At 37.7% G+C, this 13444-nt stretch overlaps 1 long non-coding RNA gene across 7 annotated transcripts; it reads right to left on the bottom strand.

Moving 5' to 3' along the window:
* Positions 1–4380: 4380 nt before the first annotated feature.
* LOC131811326 (uncharacterized) lies at positions 4381–10213 on the bottom strand. 7 transcript variants are annotated; one of them, XR_009345882.1, is made up of 4 exons: positions 10110–10213; positions 8515–8988; positions 6489–6630; positions 4381–4628 (listed from the first exon to the last, which is right to left on the bottom strand). It is a non-coding gene; the product is annotated as an uncharacterized LOC131811326 (long non-coding RNA). The 7 variants fall into 7 exon arrangements; XR_009345886.1 differs by having other exon boundaries at positions 4383–4628; positions 8515–8661; positions 10101–10213; XR_009345885.1 differs by having other exon boundaries at positions 4384–4628; positions 6477–6630; positions 8662–8988.
* Positions 10214–13444: the final 3231 nt, after the last annotated feature.

Here is a 13444-nt window from a genome sequence, read left to right as displayed (position 1 = left end):
TTATTTTTATCCCATTATGCAAGCAAGGAAATGGAGGTAAAAAAGCCTGTGTAACATGCCTGTCATGTATGTCACAACAAGGTAACATAGCTATTAAGTGATAGAACTGAAATTCAAACCTATGTACATGGGCTGTAGCATCTATACTCTTCAATAAGCTTTAGAATTATAAACATACTAGAGGAATAATGCAAATCACATGCCAACCAATAATGTATATTTCATATATCTATATTCATAAATATATATTTAAGCATAGTTTAAAAATAAGAATATTATATAATTTATTAATAACAATTAAAACCTCTGGGAATGAAACATGTCAGAATTCAGAGTAAATTGTTACCTTTATTATTCATATTTTTATTAAGGACAAGGAGAACATATTCAGATACAGTTCTCTGATTAGAACCTAAAAAATTAAGTGTTAATTGATTTTAAATTGGCTTAGTATGTAAGAATGCAATTCATTTTCTATTTTTGAGAAAAAAATAAAGTATATTATGTATATATAAGAAGAAAGTGGGAAATCATTGAGAATGTGACCTTTTTAACAAGTCTTGAAGAGGAAAGGATTTATTGACTCAAAATTGAGTGTTATTTTAATGGGTATAATACATGATCAAAAATTCAAATCAATGGAATCAATGAAAGGTTTTTTCCCCTTCCCTTTATAATAGTTCAAAAAATACTATTTCATTTATAGATTTAGGTGTTACTTTTATCCAATGGAAGCTAAAAGAAAGTGACAGTGAGTTCTTAAAACTGCTGATTCTAATGTACAAAAATTTAAGGCATAATGAAATGAATCATTAATTCTTTTTTTTATAATTAAAAGGAACAAAACTGAAAGGAAGCTTTGGGAGCAGTAAAAATAATTTACTAATAGACTATCAGAAAGTTTTACAAAATCAAATTTAAGAGAAACATTAGTTTTTGGGAATGAACTCACATGATAAAATTATCGTGTTTATTCTTAAAGCTCTTTTTTATTAATTCTGTAATTTTTTGTTTCCCTCTTTCTCTGTACATACCTTCCTAATATTAGATTCACGTACAAGAAAACACAGAGACATATATAGCCGCCAGATAGAACCAGGGTTAGGGAGAAATTTTTTTTTTCCCTCATCTTAATCACAGGGTAATGATGAAGACTAGCAAAGTTTGCAACAGGTCCTTATGTCTCTTCCCATCTGCCTTGGACAGGATGCACTATATATTGTAAAAATGTATGTCAGATTTTATCTCTTTAAACCATAGGGTTTAAGGGCTTGGATATTTTCCAGAAAAAGAAGCACTCAGTAAATATCTCTTGCATTTACATAATTCTTAGTTTTTTTTTTAAGATTTTGTTTATTTATTTGACAGGGAGATAACGAGCAGATGCACGAGCAAGGGAAGTGGCCGGCAGAGGGAGAGGGAGAAGCAGGATCCCTGCAGAGAGGCTTCCTGACCGGCTGGATCCCAGGACAGACCCCAACCAACTGAGCCACCCAGGTGCCCTGGAATTCTTAATTTTTTAATTTTATTTTTAAGTAGGCTCCATGCTGGGCATAGAGCCCAACACTGGGCTTGAACTCATGATCCTGAGATCAAGACCTCAGTTAAGATCAATAGTGGGATGCTTAACTGACTGAGCCACCCAGGTGGCCCAAGAATTCTTATTTTTTAAGATGACTTGTTGGTCAGTTTGAAAGGACATTTGAAAGATTCAAAGTACTTCCATACATTATGTCACATTTGGAAATTTAAATTCTATTTTAAAGTATTATTTGTTTTTAAAAAGTAAATGTTTCCAAAAATTACTTTAACAAACATATGACACTTTATATTTTAAATTCAACTTTTTTTTTTTTATTTAAAGAAAGTTTTATAATGGGGAAACATGATAACTTATTAAATAGGAAATGAGAAACAATAAAGGCTTGGGAAGTAATGAAATTGTAACAAAAACAGCTAATGAAATCATTGGCATTAGAGATACCAACTTCCATATCTGAAATTCTGAGGTTGAATTTATTCACAGCAAATGAAAGTGGATTATCCCTTCATCTAATGACTTCCCGAGTAGACTGCTCTCACAGCATGTAGTACATTGGGTTGTGGCAGGAAAATATTAGAACTGATTTTCATACTTCCTGCATATCTAACATCAGAAAGAATTTAAGCTTTATGAACATTTAATAAATGATTGACAACTATTCTCTCTTTTCCTGTATGCCAGATGGTTTGTCTTGCAAAGAAATTCCACAAAGAAGGATTGCATGGCTTTATAGGAAACACTACCTCAAAATATGAACAAATTACTTAATGGATTTTTGCAGAACCCCCCCACTTCTGGCCATGACAAAGTAACTAATCCTGCATGTGCTTCCAAAAACAATCAAAGTGGAAACGACATATATGTTGATTCTTTACAAATGTTGAACCCTACGTGGTTCGGGATTGTCATAATTAAGAGAAGCACATGTTGTGAGTGCATAGTCACCTCAGCTGTTGGCTCATCTTGCTGAGCATTCGACCGAAATCCCAGGACGTCTACACTCCAGAAAGAAGATCGAAAAACAGAGGAAGAGCTATCACATAGGACTACCTTCAAAATGAAAATAGATCTTATAGGACAAGTTTTTTGTTTGTTTGTTTTAGGAAAGGGGGGAAAAGGCATGGTATACCTAAAGTAATTTGATGCCTTCCAAACAAAAAATCGCTGAATTAATATATATGCTACTATATATTAATAATATAATATATAATTAATATGTTGTACATATATATATAGAGAGAGAGAGAAACAGAGACAGAGAATACCTACACTTACCATAACCAGTATGCAGAATAATATTAAAAAATTACTAGCAATGTGAAAAAACCAGAAAATATGACCCAACACCATGAAGAAGAGCAGCCAGGAGAAACAAAATGACCAGGTATTGGAATTAGCATTTAAGGATTTTAAGGAGGTTATAATAAACATGCCCAGGATTAAAACAAAATAAGGTCATAAAGGTCAAAATGACTGAGAAACTCAGCAAGAAAGGTACATTCTTAAAAAAGGATAATGGATATTTAAGATCTAAAAACTAAAACAAGTGAAATGAAAATTTCATTTATGGGTTTTTTTTTTAAAGATTTTTTTTTTTTTATTTATTTGACAGAGATCACAAGCAGGCAGAGAGGCAGGCAGAGAAAGAGGAGGAAGCAGACTCCCCACTGAGCAGAGAGCTCGATGCAGGGCTCGATCCCAGGACCCTGAGATCATGACCTGAGCCGAAGGCAGAGGCTTAACCCACTGAGCCACCCAGGCACCCCCATTCTGTCATTTTCTTAAATTGCAAAATAATTACCACCACAGCAGTAGCTAATACTTATATCATGTCACCTAACTACCATTTCTTTTTTGTAATGTATAGCATTGACGATCTACACTCTTAGCAACTTTCCAGTATATTACCTCAGTATTATTAATCAGAATCTCTATGCTGTAGATTAGATGCCCAGAATTTCTTTCAACATATAACTGAAGCTTGTAATCTTTGACCAATATTTCCCCTTTCTCCCAACTTCCCAGCCCCTGCTAACCACCATTCCAATCTTTGCTTTTATGACTTTGTTTTGTTTTGATTTCACATATAAGTAATATGACCCTGTATTTCTTTTCTGGCTGACTTATTTCACTTAGTGTAATGCCCTCAATGGCTTACTTTCATAGAAAAAATAACACCAATCTTTCCAAACTCTTTCATAAGATAGAAAAATTAGGGGAATATCCCTTAACATATTTTGTGAGGCCCTCATAGGAAATATACCAAAGCCTGACAAAATATTAAAATAAAGTATAAATCTGTATAAGATATAGTCAAACTGATGATGTTACAAAAACAATAACATCATTTAGAATATTTCAATACTTTACACAGAGAGGAAGTGGCTGTGAAAGAATTTTATTGATATCCGGAGGTTTATTGATCATCATATGGCAAAGTGTGTCTCTACACACCTGCACATTTTAAAACTATCCACCTTATCTAAACTGCTTGAAAATCTACTAAATGGAAAACTTTGATAGGTTTGAAGCCATTAGTTTAAGGTTTTATACACACACACACACACACACACACACATATATATAAAATTTCTAATTCACAAAATTTACAAGAACAAGGACATCAGGAAAGAAAGAAGGAATTACACGAATCAAAAAACAGAACAGCTAAGCAATGTAGATATTAAAACTGAATATCGATACTTATCCACCTTTAGATGTTAACTTGTTTAGATCAGATCATTAAGCTTTCTTTTTCAAAATTAATGAAGCATATTTAATCAGACTGCTCTTTTCAGAGAATGTTATTGATATGACTTGAATCTTTAATGTATGAAGTAGAAGTATTTAAATTATTATTTATGAAATTTTATTCTCATTTTCTTAAAAATTCCATGTTTATATATACATTTAATGTGTACAACATATTGGGACAATGTTACATATAGGAAAGGCATTTTATCATTTTCAAGAAATGAAGATAGACACTTGATTATATGATAAAGATGATGGTGATGATCATTGAAAAGTCTGGCTTAGCTTTATGACCTTGACATATTTCAGATACCCTCTGTTTCAGCTACACCTAGGAGTAAATAATAAAGGAGTAAATAATGTAATAAAACACTTAAGAAAACATAGCTACACTTCGAAGAAATTATTAATTTCCTAATTTCATTCAAGTTGGAATTCTATCTATTCAAAGGGGACATAGTAAAGCTCTCATTTGTATCAATAAGTTTATTTCAAGATTCCCACTTTCTCCTCTCCAAACATAGTGGGAACTAATTAGCACCTTTTTAATTTTCTTGATGTGTCTAATTTTTTCACTTATGCCAAATTAATTGGTTTAAAGTGTATTAGGCATTCATAGCATGTTGGGACTTGAATGCCATTGAGATAGTTTAAAATATAAAATATTGTACTATGTTCGTAGGGTTTCTCCCACTATCCAAAAGTATAGTGTTCCTTTGAAATTTTTCCTAAGCCAAATGGTATAGAAGCAAAGAAGCAATTACCATTAATATAAATGGCAAACAAAAATTAACATCCCCACCCAGACCCAAAAAATAACCTGTCTAGGACTTTTCTGATGCTTTAGGGCACATCTTGCTAATGGATACACAAAGTAAATCCAGACAAAGCCCAGGTGCTCATAGTTCTGGCGGCTTGCGGCTGAGATGCTGAGTGTAGTTCATGGGGAAGGAACTTGGGGCCAAGCTCACTGTTCTAGGAGCCTTCTGCCTCTATCTGATGCACAAAGCTCAAAATCTTTTTTTTACCTTTTTTTTTTTTTTTTTTTTTGTAAAGGTGATAGCCCTTCTTGGGTGTGTTTCTGATACTGAAAACTGATACTAACGTAGGTCTTTCATAAAAGCAAAAGGGCATAACACAAACTTTTGAAAAGCAGGGGGTACCTATATTTGAAATGAGGAAGTGTGCCATCAAATTAGAAAAAGTTTGGCCAAATAATAAAGTCTTTTTATCATGGGAAGAATTGTTTTATGTTTTCTTTTTCTTTTTAGAAGACAGAGTGATAATGTATAATTTAATGGCTTTTTAAAGATTTTATTTATTTATTGGACAGACAGAGATCACAAGTAGGCAGAGAGGCAGGCGGGGGGGGGGGGGGGGGCGGATAGCAGGCTCCCTGCTGCGCAGGGAGCCCAATGTGGGTCTCGATCCCAGGACCCCAAGATCATGACCCATGAAGGCAGAGGCTTTAACCCACTGAGCCACCCTGGTGACCCTTAAGTCTTTTAAAACACTACTGGATTCTTGACTTAGGGTAAATAATTCTCATTTCTAAAGGTGCTTTTGCTGTTCTCTGCTCTTAGTTATATTTCAAGCTAAAATTAAGCCTCTGAAACTGAGTTGTGCGCTAAACCTCATGGAATTAATTTGCCCTTTCTTTGTCCATACATACTCTCTCTGCTCCTTAGACTGGACTCAGTAAAATCTTCCTTGTTCAGCCTCGCTGGGGTGACAGCATCTATTTTGTCAGTCTATGGCCAGTCTATGGCTTGACTGGGGGAGCCGACGTTCAAACACTTGAATAAAACAGCAGTGGCTCTCATTCTTCTGGTACATTCTTTGGGCTATTTCAGGCTCTTTCTGCAAAGTTCTTGCTTGTGAGTTGGTACGAGGGCAGCCCGTCTCCTAAGTGCACATGCGTCTCAGAAAGCCAGCACTAATCCTTCCACTAATCCGTATGCCCATCACCGCCCAGATACGTTTGTCCCCCAGAGAGAAATGAAATTAACTGGGGCCACACGTTCCCTCGGCCTGATGACAGTAGGAATTAAACTCCCTCCCTCCAGAGAGCACCGATTCTATGGGAAAGCTTTCTCGCTCTGTCTATGTGTGCTGTCATTTAATTCAATTAAATCCACAGCTTTTCACCTTTTAGCTTTAATGAAGTGTTACCCTTTACCTCTCTCCATACCATAATAGCTCCGACCCTGGGTAATCCAAGACCTCTTCTCACCAGGGCTTCCCTCCAAGGGCTCCTTCATTCAAGGAAAGGGCTCTGGTCCTTGAGGTATTCACTCTTTCATCTTCCAGCTGGTTTGAGGAACCCTCCGACTCTATTGGAAATGAAGGATAATAAGGAGAAAAATTATATTTCAGGAGAGTTAAAATTAAAATATTGATTGCTGTATAATTTATGTGTGAACACAGAGCTATCTTTCTTATTTCATTACAAGTCCAAAAGATTCAAACCGACTGCACTTTCGCTTACACTTCATGCTGTATTTCTCTTAAATGCAAGAATTAAGTGCTCCATATTCCCATCACCATCCTTGAAGGACACTCCTGAGAATAAACACACTGCTGCTCTACTTTGTTTATTAATTCTCTTCTGCTTAAGGGAACTGAACCACATACTATCTATATTGCATACGCGCTACTTTATTTGCAAACCTTTATGAGATTTTCACTTAATAAACCTTGACACATTTTGCAGTCAGTGAAATTAATAGCCTCCTGAGAGCAACTTTGGGGGGTCCTGTTTGATGGAACAGTGACTCCCACTCCAGGTTTGGTGACACTCCTGAGTGTCCCTAATTATCATGCAGGCTCTTGTGAAATTCTAAAATGACTCTCAGAAGAAAATTAATTCTAATTAGCCTTAATTTTGAAAAATACATCCTGTACAACACTTTGTATGGCCGAGATATCTGCAATCAAACATGGGATGTCATATTGCTGGAACCATATGTCGGGAGACAATTTGATTCCAATGAACACGGCTTGAGCACCTACTTTTACAAGGTTCTGAATCAGGCCCAGGGAATGTTCAAAGATGCTTTAGACATAGTCACCGCTACTGGGAACGTAAAGCCTTATGGGGGACATACGCATATAAATAACTAAGTAAACCATGAGAAAATTAATTTGCTAAATACAAGTTTTGCCATGGGAGTGCTGGGGAAGGAACAATTAATTCTGACGGAACGTGCCAAACAAGACCTTGAGGAGGAAGTCAAATAGCGTCAAGGCTCTGAAAAGTAAACAGGATGCCAGTGAGTTGATAATGGACGAGAGATGCCGTGAAAAGGCTTCTGTTGTTTCTAAAGGAGCAATTGCAAAGAACCAGAGAATTTGTAATATTATGACGTAGAAACTTACAAGAATATAACGATTTTGAAAAACTCGAAAAATGTTTTTGTCTTTTAAAATTAGCATGAACCATGCATACGTGGGATAATTCACAATCAAATCTATGCCTTCCCTCAACGTATTTAACCAAGATCCAGGTGGACTGGAGAGGTTCTGCAACGCGGGCAGGAGTTCTGGTGACCTGGGTCAGTAAGTGGAGGTGTCAGCATATATTAACGCTATTAAATATATCATTATTAATTAGCTAATTAATTAATCATCAATGTGTGTCCTGAGCCCCTGCCATATATATGGCACTATCTAGGAGCTATTTAGTTTAGACAAAGGAATAACCACATGACGTCCTCTGACTTCTCCTCTCAACCCAGACTGCTCCTCCTGCCATACATTATGCTTGTCTAGGTATTTCTTTGTTCTGACAAAATGCCATATTTGAGCAGGAGACCAAGTTACATTGCAAAGGAAAGGACATTAGTTATTTATTTAAAGAATTGATTAATATGTATGGTTGCATATTAATTATTATGAACAAAAGAGAGATTCCTAGTAGAGGTCCACAGGAATTTATTGTGGGGCTGTGTATGTGTGTGCCTGTGTGTGTGTGTGTGTGTGTGTGCGCATGCACGCGTATATTGTAGGCATCCTGAAAATCATGGGTATGTATCTCCCTTCCATTCTATTCATCCCAAAAGAAGGGAGGGAGAACTAGTCTGCTGAAGGAGAGAAACCCAGGGAAAACATGAATGACAATGTCCTTCAGACATTTGAAAGACTATTAATGTGGAATAGGTTGATTAGGTAACAGTCACAGGGAAACAAATTCTGGCTCAATAGAGAAAGTCAATTACCAATAGTTGGAGCTATGAATCAGCAGTATGTGGAAACTCGTAAAATAATGTGTGCCACTGGGAATCCGCAGCGCAGAAGCAGTTACCAGCAGAGGTGTTGGAGCAAGGGTTCCCCCAGCTTCCCATTGGGGAATTGGCCTTAAGTACCTGAGTAGGAAATTCAGCTATAACATCTCATCATTTAATGCTGTGTACATGGCACATCTCCCAATTTTTTCCCATTATTTGCCCGTATCATTGGAACGACCGTGCCTTGTAGCTAGTTCATACATATGCAGAGATACGTCTTCTTCGTGTCACTAGCCAACAGCCCAGCTTCTAAGTTGATGCCCACGTGGGCTCTGTCTCTGAAGCTTCCACCCACGTTGACTTTCATGCAGTGCCAGCCTTGGTCACATCAAAACTCAAGTCTGTCTTCAGACTCTAAACCACGGTTGGTATGCTCTGTCCTGAGGATCAGATCCAGCCTGCTGCCTGTTTATATAAATAATGTTTTAATGGAACACAGCCATTTCCATTCATTCATGTGCTATCTGTGGCAGAGTCGACCAGCTACAACAGAAAGGGCACGCCCCACAATGTGAAACATTCTTTCTGGCGACTGACAAAACATGTTTGCTGACCTCTGCTGTAAACCACATCTCAATGCTTTCTCAGAAATGATCTTCTAATTCTCACTCTGGAATGTCACCCGTTGTTAACACTCCCAAACCCCCAGGAGGATTCTGCTGATGTTGTTAAATATGAAATTAGATCAATGTGACTCTTCTCCTCACTCTGTCATTTTATTCCCTCCCCTTCCTTTCCAGTCCGTGTCCTAGAATAAGCAATAACAGCTACACAGCAAACAAACATGAATGCACCTGGGATCTGATCCTGAAACTCATTTCTGAGGAGATGTCATGCATGGAGAAGGGTTTCAGTCACTCCAAGTGACTCCAAGTAGTAGAGCCCAATGCTTTGTCCGATATTATCATAATTACAAGAGTCAGTTCAGTTCTATAGTTTTATTTGCTGAATGTGATAACAGAGGCAGAACGTCCACATTATACTCTGTCTTTCAGGATCCAAAAGAAATTAAAAGGTCATACTTAATCAGACAAAATATTAAAAATATAATTTATAAAATATGATAAAATATAGCTGTCTGCCATTGTTCTAGCAGTTGACGTATTTTGCCTGTGAGCTATTGTGTCTCTGTTGCCAGGAGAGCAGTAATTCCCTGCCCTGGGTAGGAAGACGGACTCGCAAGCTCCCCTCCATCGCAGCACTGAACTGTGCTTGAAAAGATCGCCAGCAGTGTCCCATCAAACTCATGCAACTTGTTCTGCATCCCCAAATCCCAGTACAATAGGATATAGTAATTTATGACATGACCTTACTGACATAATCCAAATTATACGTTATTATCACATTTTAACACTCTAGAAAGAATACAGAGCACCACATGGAGATTTCTGCAGGGGCTCTTGTGCAACGAATGATGACTCTAAGTGCCCACGTCCTTCTGAAAAAAGTGCTGTATTTGTAGAGCAACCCAGTCCCTTTCTTCTGCCTTCCTCACCCTAACCCCCCTCGCCCCTTACCACACAGACCGTCAGTCTATTCTGATAGCAGGTGATGGCTCTGAGCGAGCGATTGAACCTCAAACCAAGAAAGGCTGTTGAAGAAGATTCTGTTCTCGCTCCATCCGACCTCAACTTCGCAGATACTTGGGCTCTCTCCGGAGTTTTATGCTGACCTTGGAGCACTACAAGCAATTAGGTCAGTGTATTAAAAATAACCATCTGCCTTTTGGGATTTAAAAACAGGCCAGCACTTTGGTGCCAGTGCTTCTATTTTTTGTTGCAGCGCGAGGAGGAAGGATAATGATGTTGGAGAATCCAATACCCTTCCCAGTGAGATGCCTCTCTCCTCCCTGCACTGTCGCTCTTCTGCAAAAGGAGAGGGCTCTTCTCCGTGAGTGAAGGGTGGGAGCACTCACTCACAGGCTTTAGAGACACACGGCCTGGGCTCCCAGGAGGCTTGACTCTGGGCAAGGGTCTTCAGCCGGCTGCACCTCAGTTTCTGGTCTCTAAATGGGACTAGTATATACTCCATAGGGTTGTTGGTATAAAGATGAAACGAGATAACCCACGTGAGTGCTCATTTACTGTCTAGCATGAAGTGTCTGATTTAAAGTATTTTACTTTTAAAGATTTTTTTTATTTATTTGACAGAGAGAGACAGAGAGCACAAGGAGGGGGAGCAGCAGAGGGAGAGGGAGAAGCAGGGTTGCCACTGAGCAGGGAGCCTGATAGGAGGCTGGATCCCAGGATCCCTGGACCATGACCTCAGCCCAAGGCAGACGCTTGACGGACTGAGCCAGCCAGCTGTCCCTCAACTTAAACTCTTCTTGTTGTTATTGTTATTCCTGTCCTGACAGAATTGGATCCCTTGAAATTTGATTGCTTCATCTCTGTAATGGGAATAAGATACCTACTTTGAAACAATTATTTTGTAAAATAAAATCTAATAGGCTATAGAATAAATAATCACATGAGAAGTAAAGGGACCACAGCACATTAACTGAGCAAACCAGAAACCGGTGGAGAGGCTTGGAGACTCCCAGGGAAAGAGAGCAATCCCCACTACGCTTATTCTGTCATAGGAAGAATAAATAGTCCTCTCGGTATATAAAGAAGTGTTTCTTTTGTGTTGACAACAATCTCAACACTGCCTCGGCGATCCAAAAATGGAGCAGGTTTTATTTTAACATTTTTCCATGTGACTGAGCTAGGAGATAAAGATGTGTCCAAATCATTTGGCGTTTGAAAATGGGAACCATGTTCATCTGAAATAAAGTGACTGTTGACTAGAAAACAAAACTGCCACTAGTGTTCCAGAATGATCCCATAGGTTTCAATGAAAATGTCCAATTATGTTTTTTCCCCTAAATAATTTTGTTTATATATAATGCAATGACTGATAAATTCTTGTCTTTACTGGAAGGAAATTATGGGCTTCTCTTTCTCTCAATCATTGTTGATGGGACTCTCTAGTTACAAATTTAACATTGCTTATGATGAGCTTTTTACAAAACTAGTGTTTCAATTCAGAAATTTTTCATATTAGTTTAGTTTCAAGATTCACATGTACATATGCATGTGTGTATACAGGTATGTGTACTTATGCAAACTCACATTTTTCTACAAGTTTCTTTCTTTCTTTTTTTTTTTTAAGATTTTGTTTATTTGACAGAGAGAGCACAAACTAGGGAAGCAGAAGCAGGAGAGGGAGAAGAAGCAGGCTTCCCACTGGGAGCAGAGAGCCTGGTTATGGGGCTCAATCCTAGGACCCTGGGATCGTGAACTGAACTGAAGGCAGATGCTTAACCAACTGAAACACCCAGGCACCCTGTACAAGTTTCTTTTTTTTATTATTATTTTTTTAATTGCAGGAAAGAAAAAAAAAAAAAGCAAAGGAATGCTCTAGGAGGGTATATTAGCTTTACTTTGCAGAAGGAAATAATAATGAAGCGGTTATCTTACTTGTTATTACCACATTGTTACAACTTCCCTCTTTCCTACTTCCTGCTTTCCCTTTTAGGTGGATAGACCTTTCCTTGCTAATCAGTCTTGCCATCCCCCATCATGCCTCCAAGCTCTTTTGCAAATACCTCCTCACCATCAGCTCACACTTTCCCAAGCCTCATCTGCCCTTCCCTTGTGCAAGTCCTTTTCATCTTTCATTAGAGGAGACTCCGTGATGCCCTTTTTAGACAAAGTTACCCTGTGGACTAACAAAGAAGCTAGATTTCTTCTTAGATCTTTTCATTTGAATAGTTGCATATCGTTTGTGTCATTTTTTGGTTAATGCAGGGGATACACATTTGTTGCCTGGCTATATTATGTATTAGGGAAATGTTTCTCAACTCTGTTGGCCCAGAACCAACCACATTATTTCTGTTTACATTCATTACATGAGCAGGAACTATTACTATAGAACTATCCAGATGCAAGGGAGCTAAGCCTCTGAGCTATAACCCCTATCTGGACAGCCACTTCTCACTCACTCTTCCTTTATGGAAACAAAATGAATTATTGGAGGACAGGAATATTGGACAGCAGTTACTAATGACTTAGATTAATAAAACCTAGAAGTTGTATGTGATAGAATTACTGCTGAGGAATATAAGAAAAACAGGTAATAATATCACCACTAAAATTGGGTCTTAAATTTATGTTGGGCTTTTGCTTTTCAAGTAGATTTTATATTCATCACCACATTTTATCTTCTATACAACAAGGAAGATGATTTCCAGAAAGATTAACAACAAATCCAAGATTATTGGTATTTGAACTATAAGATTCCAGATGCAATTGTTATTACTTTTTTAATACCTCTTTCTAAAGGAATTCAGTTAACTTTCTTCCTAAAATTCATCATTATGCTTGGATGGACCTTGAGCATTATAAGACAGCCACTCTCCTCTGCAGCAGAGGAACACAGGAGGGATGAGAATCTAGAATATACGACTCTAGTGAGGCCAGTACTGAGATAAATCCTGCTTAAAAAGTCAAATGAATACACATAAGTAGTGTTTATCCTGATAAAAAGCATAAATTTTTAGTAGCCACATTTACATGCATTGGCAAACTGAAGTTCAGAATGCTTAAGAATATAGTTCAAGGGGCATGTGGGTGATTCAGTTAAGCATCTGCCTTCAGCTCAGGTCATGGATCTCAGGGTGCTGAGATGGAGCCCACCATTTGGGTCCCTGCTCAGGGCTGAGTTGGCTTCTCCCTCTCCCTATGATGTCTTTCACTCTTACCCTCTCTCAAATAAATAAATAAAGATCTTAAAAAAAAAAAAAAATCTAGTTCAAAATCACATAGTTAAATGAGGAAGTTGGAATTTAAGCCTGGCATTTTCTGGTTATGAGTTCAAT

This window comes from Mustela lutreola, chromosome 11 (genome assembly GCF_030435805.1).
Source record: "Mustela lutreola isolate mMusLut2 chromosome 11, mMusLut2.pri, whole genome shotgun sequence".
Classification (NCBI taxonomy): Eukaryota; Metazoa; Chordata; class Mammalia; order Carnivora; family Mustelidae; genus Mustela; species Mustela lutreola.
The sequence above is the reverse complement of the archived record's forward strand: the minus strand, read 5'-3'. Positions and strand labels throughout refer to the sequence as shown.